At 42.3% G+C, this 7,848-nt stretch overlaps 1 long non-coding RNA gene across 3 annotated transcripts; it reads right to left on the reverse strand.

Moving 5' to 3' along the window:
* Positions 1–469: 469 nt before the first annotated feature.
* Positions 470–4,870, reverse strand: LOC125553664. Of its 3 annotated transcripts, XR_007304140.1 has the most exons (9): positions 4,170–4,870; positions 3,861–4,064; positions 3,663–3,735; positions 2,611–2,646; positions 1,622–1,699; positions 1,479–1,521; positions 1,320–1,365; positions 880–944; positions 470–769 (listed from the first exon to the last, which is right to left on the reverse strand). It is a non-coding gene; the product is annotated as an uncharacterized LOC125553664 (long non-coding RNA). The 3 variants fall into 3 exon arrangements; XR_007304139.1 differs by having other exon boundaries at positions 1,622–2,646; XR_007304138.1 differs by having other exon boundaries at positions 1,622–3,735.
* Between the last annotated feature and the right edge of the window lie 2,978 nt (positions 4,871–7,848).

Below are 7,848 nucleotides of genomic sequence, written 5' to 3' on the forward strand. Positions count from 1 at the left end.
ACAGAAGGTCAAAAGCTGGCGGTCGTAAACTGGAATTAACGACCTTCTCTTTGAGAAGGTCTTAGACGTTTACGACCAAAACAGAAGGTCGTTGAACCCATGACCTTTTGTTTTGGTCACTGGCTGTCTGGCAGGCCACGTCGGATCCAATGTGGCAATCTGATGTGGCAAAATTACGACCAATTGAAAAGGTCACTGACAAGATTCAGCCCAGTCCAGTTCAACCGTCTTTGTGGGCCGAGCCCATTTATTATATATATATTCAAGCAATTTGTGTCAACTACATGGGCCGAGCCCAAGAATTCAGCCTTTTTATTTTATAGGACGGACATTATACGATTCATTTATTTTTTGGGCCTCAAACTTTTTGTAGTCCATTTCAATTTTGGAACTCCATAGCAAACATTCACAAACTTGACGAGCGTTGTTCCAGCGACAGTGAGATACAAGGATTTCAAACAAGCATGTATCAAGACCATTTTATTTCTTTCAACACAAAAGTATTCCTTAAACAGCCACGGGTACAACAGTAAGTACATTCAACAATCCATCATCAATCGGTGAATAGATTATAGCTACCAGCAGCAGCCGCCTGAAAGACTAGGAGATACTACTAAGGAGCTAAACTAACAGCAACTACCCATAATCCATCGGTGACACTAGCAATGAGCGAAAGCGGTGACATTTCAGAGACCCCCTCCCCCTCCTGCTGCTTTGCATCGCTCACCTCAGACTGGGACTTGTTAGAGTCGTCAGACGCCTCTCCTGCCTGAAACGAAAATAGGGATAGGCACGAAAGAGCATGGATCAATACCACAATGTTGTGTTAATATCACATGGCTACGATTCTGATGAAGGTGTTTGACGTGAATGTTATACCAGTGTGTTGTCGTAGGTGTCGATCTTCTTGGTGTACTTGGCCTTGGCAATTAGGGAGCCTTCTCCTGCAATTCATTCAAACAGAGGAGATGTTAATGTGGTGCAAGGCGATAGATTCTAGGATAAGTATTAACAGAATAAGAATAGTTGAACAAATCATGCGAAATGGCATGGCGGATTTGGAAACAAATTCGAGCAGCAGTTTGAATCGATGAGCACAGACTATATAGGTTCTAACAAGGCTACAAGGCAACAGACATTTGAACACAGCAAACCATAAATTTGAACAACCATTGAGAATAGGAAGTAGATCGAGAATTACATAGCGACTAAATTCTAAATATCACTGACCAACTGGGTCAAACAATACCCAAATGACACGGTGCAGCTACACCGAATAGAGTAGTAACAGAGATAGGATGGGGGAGTGGGTAACTTACAACATCACTCAAGATACTTCCACTTCTCACCACCGCCCTTGCCAACCTGCGATTTGAACACAAATCAGGACACAGGATTTGAAAGGAAAACTATCACAGCACCAGTTTGAATAAGAACAAGGAGACAGGAGTGGGAGCAAAGGGAACTGAGATGCTTACCATGGGGACATGCTTGAAGTTGGAGTCCTTCCTGAAGCTGTCCCTGCGAAAACAGAACCAAAACGAGCCTAGTCAGGACACGTCTCCATGCCACAGAAACAACACGAATCAAACCACAACAACAAATCAAATCCGAGGCTCACATGAGGACTAAGACGGCGCTCAGAGGGCGCTTGGGCTTGTTGGAGTCCTTCTCGGCCTTGCTCTTCGTCACCACAAGTCTGCATCGCCACAGAAATAATAGCAGCAAAGCGAATCAGAACCAGACACGAAACAACATCAGGAAAACGCAAGCAAAACCACCGCGGGAAATGAGTCCATCACCTAAAACCAAGCAGATGATAACACTGAGTAAGAAAGACTGATGAGAGGTGCTGGTTTACCTAAAACCATTTCCTCGATAACACTCATTTCCATCTAAGGAACATCTCATGTGATGAAAACTTACAAAACAAATGACTCTTAACACAATATCACACCTACTCATAGGTGAGAGCAAGGAACATGCCATTTATCTTGCAAATTTAGAAGAACATCACTGCAATCATCCATAGCTAACAAACCTAGATAGAAAGTAATAAACTTATACCCCTGATATAGACCAGGAATCAGCACAAACAATCAGTGCATTCTAACATGTTAAGTGGATGCCATTCCAATCATAATCGTACCATGGCATGAAAGAACAAAAATCAGTGACCTCACTGCTACAAATTAAACTGATGCTCTTCTAATACTATACCATTCAAGCTCATGGTCGGGATCAACAATACTAATAACCTATAGATACCATGGTACAGCAGCAAGCAAATAGTGGAATAATCCCACCACAACAGGGAATAAGTTTTTGTTCATGGTGCATCAGTTTAGAATTTGAAATCTACTGATATTTTCTTTCCATGGAGAAAATCCTTACAATCGGCAAATACAAGTGACCATGAGAAAGGGGGACTAGTTTAAAGATAAAGCAACACCAAAATAGTATCAAACTGATTCATGTAATCCACTTAATGTCAAAACAGTAGCTTAAAGGTTCAAAACTGTTGAACATTCAGAGCATAAAGAAACATGTGAGCCGAATTTTGTTCTGTGTCTAGTAAGAATTCAACACAATAAAGGTTCAAAGCTCGACCCGATACTCCATCTCCTTCTCCGCCATCCCCAACATCTGCATCGCGCAAGCACCACCATCAATTAACCTCAATCACAAGCTTGAAATCGAAGAGGAAGGCATATACACATAAAAAAGAACATGAAAATTCCAGAACAAGGCGTCCTGTAGTTGTCGGGTAGCAACTTGAGAATGAATGATTGATATCCTGGAAGTTGTAAACTGGAAGACAGAGAAGCTACTAGTCAGGTTAGTTTCAAGTTCTGAAACTGAATGCATGGGGTCCAATTTTAGTATACTGTGTAAATTAGTCATATGTTGTACCTGTATTTACGCAATGATTTTGCTCACATTAGATAGCATGTACTTCTATACGAGAGAGAGGATTGCTATCAGTCAGTTTGTGCTAGTGGGCTGCAAATCTACTACATTTTATTGTGCAATGTCAGTCAGCTTGTGTATAGCTAAACTGCTAACAATTAACCAAGCAAGTGCATATATACTGCTTGTGAGCACGACCGATTTTTTAATCAGACTAAATTAAGACCGCAAGACCATTTTCTCGCATTGGAAGGTTACACTATACTTCTTCAGAATAATCCAATCATTTTATGACAAAACCAAATATGTTGCAGAATAAAAAATCTACAAGGTGAATAGTAGGAGCTGAGTTTTCAAAGAATGATACATCGAAAGCATAAAGTAGATATTCTACGGGTTCTGCAGCAAGCTAAGCAAGTCACCAACTGGACCAAAACCCCTGTAAGTTATATTCAACAGACTAATGATGATAACGTGACTTCAACTGATACCTTTGGTCAATTTCTGCATTCGAGTAATATGACATTCAAACTTCTAATACGAAAACCATGCATTGTCCTGTGATGCAAAGTGGTGCTATAAAACACATGGTGTTATGTTCCAGTGCTAGCAGACTGAAAATCTGGCATCATTCATCATCAGACCATATGGTGCTGCAAGTAAACTATGTGTTTGGTTTATTAAACAGAGTGTTATGTTCAGGTGTAAACAGACTAAAAATCTGCGCGGGCAAATCACGTTAAGAAAGGTACTTTATGGTTGGGTCGCGGCAAGGAGAGAGGTCGAGTAGGCTTCCTGAAACTCCTCCATGGATGGCACGGGGACCTTAAACAATGAAAAGACAACAGTAAGCGTGTTGTCTAAGGTACATTCCAGCAAACAGGTAGTAGATGCAAGGATGACCAAGAGCCAGCGCATTACGCAAGCCAAGCCCTTAAGCTGTAGGTTACCAAATTTGTCATCCAATGTGAGGCAGTTCCAGTATGCAGTCCACCTCCTGTATGGGCTGCGGAGTCGTTCTTGGCGCAACACCGGTTTGGTAGCCCCTCCGTGTGTCCAGGATCTCCACCTTGTCGTCCAGCCCGTCGTGCATCCTTCCGCTTGCCGTGGTCGTGGCCTGGCCCGTGCAGAACAAGAAGAGATGAGATCTGCATCTGCCCATGGAAGGAAGAAAGCAAAGCAAGCAGTGGCACATGAGATGGGAGGAGATGCAGCGGGTTATGGAGGAGATTCAGAACGGGGAAAGGAAGAGGGCGTACCTGGCCGCCTCCTACCTTGCCATCGTCAAGGGCCACCGCGGCGGCGGCGGCGAGATCCCCCATGTACTACGAGGGAAGGGATCTGGCGCAGTCTTCGCTGGAACACGCATGGAGGAAGGATCACTGGCCATCTCTGTCGCCCCGTCCGCGAGAGGCTAGGGTTTGGGGCGCCCACGGGGAAGGGTCGCCGGAGGGGCTTGGGGAGACGGGGTCGCCGACCGGCGGCAGTGGGGCTGGGGGAGAGGATTTTGGCGGGCGGCGCGGCGGCGGCTGGAATTGGGGAGGAATCAGGATGGGAGAAGGAGTAGTGGAGTGTTGCGGTCTGCTCTGGTTTGGTTGGGTGAATCGGGGTGGGAGAAGGAGCAGGCGAGACGGGTGGGGAAGGGAACGCGGACGGGAGGAGAACCAGTCGAGGAAGGAGGTGGTGGCGGGACGCGCCGCTGCAGGACGGGGAGGAGGTGGCGGCGGTGAGGGGATGAGGGAGGGGTGGATCTGGCCGCCGCCATGGCCATGGCCGTGCCATGCGGCTAGGTCTATGTCATGAGCGAGGATTCGACCGTGGCCGTGGGAGAGAAGGGGAGGGGCGGGATCGCCGGTGGCCGGGGTTGGGGGAGAGGACGGAGGACGGCGGCGGCGGCTGGGTGGTTGGGGACCGAGAGATTGAAACGGAGGGGGAGCGAGAGGGTTGGGGGTGGCGGCTGTGGGACGAGAGGGGGAAAGTGGATCGGGGGAGAGGAGGGGATATGAGTTAGGGTTTGGGTGAGAGAGGAGGGGGAGAGGGCTGCCGTTCGATTCAGAAGCATCCGGCGGCGGTGGATGCATGATCCGCGTGATATGCCTATGAACTAATCAGAACGCATCAAACAATTTGAAGACCTTTTGACTTTTTAAATTGGTCATGATTAATTACACACAAATTTTTCATTCCATTTTTAATGCTCAAAATGAGTTTTTTCGTGAAAGACCTAGCAAATATTTGTTCAAATGATGTCATATTTTGCACAAGTTTATATCTAAGATTGGCAAACAACATTGACACAGGGAGTTTTTATTTCATTTGCACGAAAAAATATTTTTTTTATTTTTTAAATGCCCAAAATGAGTTTTTTTGTGAAGGATCTACCATATATTTGTCATAAAATTGGACCAAATCAATTTTATAAAATACTAGGCCATATATAATGCACAATTGACAAAATAGTTGGGTGTCAAAAGTTTTGATCCACCTCTCGTGAAAAAGACAAATTCCCGCTGATTCAGCTGGAAGCGGGTCAAATTTGAACTGTAGCTACCTCGTAGTTTGCTCTTTATTTTTTTCAAAAATCATTTCTAGGTACATAAGTATCTATTTAATCAGAGAAACACCAAAAAATATAAGATTCAACCGCTAGCTAGGAACGGTCATCCCGGCGTTTTGACCGCATTTTGAAACGGGCATAAAAAATTCAAAAAATTCAAAAAATTGGAAAACCTCCGCATTGTGTCATTATATGTGACAAAGTTTTCAGAAAAAATAATAAACTTGTAATATGATAATTATTTTTAAAAAGTGTTCTCAGAAATGAGCGATCATGTGTGAAGATTCATGGCTTTCAAGCCAAATGATCAATCTTATGGCCACATTCATGGCATAGTTTGTTCAAATGATATCATATTGTGCACAAGGGTGCATATTGTAATTCCAAACAATGTTGCCAAAGGGATTTTTCATTTTCTTTGCACGGAAAATTTATTTTTCATTTTTCGAGTGCCCGAAATGAGGTTTTTTTATGAAGGACCTACCATATATATGTTGCAAAATTGGACCAAATCATTTTTATAAAAATATTAGGCCATATTTACTGCATAATTGACAAAATGGTTTGGTGTCAAAAGTTTTGATCCACCACTTGTGAAAAAGACAATTTTCTGTCGATTCAGTAGGAAGCGGGTCAATTTTGAAATGCATCTACCCTATTGTTTGCTCTTTATTTTTTCTAAAAATCATTTCTAGTTACATAAGTATCTATTTAATCAGAGAAACATAAAAAAATCCAAGATTCAACCACTATCTAGGAACGGTCATTCCCGTTGTTTTGACCGCATTTTGAAACGGACATAAAAAATTCAAAAAAATCAAAAAATTGGAAAACCTTCGCATTGTGTCATTATATCTGGCAAAGTTACCAGGAAAAATGATAAACTTATAATACGGCAATTATTTTTAAAAATTGTTCTCAGAAATGAGCTATCATGCGTGAAGATTCATGGCTTTCAAGCCAAATGATCAATCTTATGGCCACATTCATGGCATAGTTTGTTCAAATGATCTCATATTGTGCACAAGGGTGCATATTGGAATTCCAAACAATTTTGCCTAAGGGACTTTTTATTTTCTTTGCACGGAAAATTCATTTTCCATTTTCCAAGTGCCCGAATTGAGTTCTTTCTGTGAAGGACCTACATATATTTGTTGCAAAATTCGACCAAATCATTTTTATAAAATATTAGGCCATATTTAATGCATAATTGACAAAATGGTTTGGTGTCAAAAGTTTTGATCCACCACTTGTGAAAAAGACAAATTTCTGCCAATTCAATAGGAAGCGGGTCAATTTTGAACTGCATCTACATTATTGTTTGCTCTTTATTTTTTCCAAAAATCATTTCTAGTTACATAAGTATCTATTTAATCATAAATACATGGTTTGGTGGCGATACATCGAGGTTTGGATGTGGCCCAGGGCCCCAACTCCAAAGCGCGTAAACTCGCATGCCCGCCGCGTGGTCACCGTGTGACCTTGGCGTTGACATGCGTTCTGGGAGGCCTAGGCATGTCTAGTGGGTTGGGCACTCCCCAGGTAGGTGCTAGGAAGAAAATTACAATAGAAGAATCTCACAAGGAGATTGACCTATGCTCAAAGATGAATTAGCAGCCAAGTGTTTGATTAGTGGTACGGGAAATGCACATGGCCAATGGGCGTGAGTTTTAGCTGAGGGTGATCATCTACTAAGGAGAATGTCTTCACAATTTTTTATCTCAAAAGGAGGATCCTAGATGGTACTTGCTTTGCAAAGTACCACGTTGGACAAAAATATGAATGTTGAAGCTGGGCTCAAAATAATGAATGGATTGAGCTGAAATTTGGTGGAGGATGGTTATTTGGGCATAGGAAAGCATTGTAGAAAACTGATACCATTTCGACATGCCAAAGTAGTACTTCCTTCACAATGCTCTTCTATGGAGAGAAACTTGGGAAAACTAGTGAGAGAGATTGGATGAATGAAATTATCTCAAAATTGGTGTAGGTAAGTTACATAGGTATGGTCATGTGCTGGTAAATTTTCAGATCATTTGGATAAGCCTAGCTAGTACTTACTTCACAAAGCTTCTCCCGAGGTAGAAACTTTGGAAATTTCCTGAGAAAGATTTACTAGGAAAATTGAGCTGAATATTAACATGTGGCAATGATTTGGGTATGAAAGAGTGCCCAAAAAGTTTGAGGGTAATAGGAGGGGTCTAGATAACAGTTGCTTTGCAATGTGCCAATTTGGCCATAAAATATAAATTGAACCTAGGCTCACATAGATAATTTGACTGAGCTGAAATTTGGAGCAGGGTGATAATTTGGGCATATGAAGGAAGTGTATAAATTTCATGTCATTTCGATATATAAAAAGGTACTTCCTTCACAATGCT

Source organism: Triticum urartu, chromosome 4 (genome assembly GCF_003073215.2).
Source record: "Triticum urartu cultivar G1812 chromosome 4, Tu2.1, whole genome shotgun sequence".
NCBI lineage: Eukaryota > Viridiplantae > Streptophyta > Magnoliopsida > Poales > Poaceae > Triticum > Triticum urartu.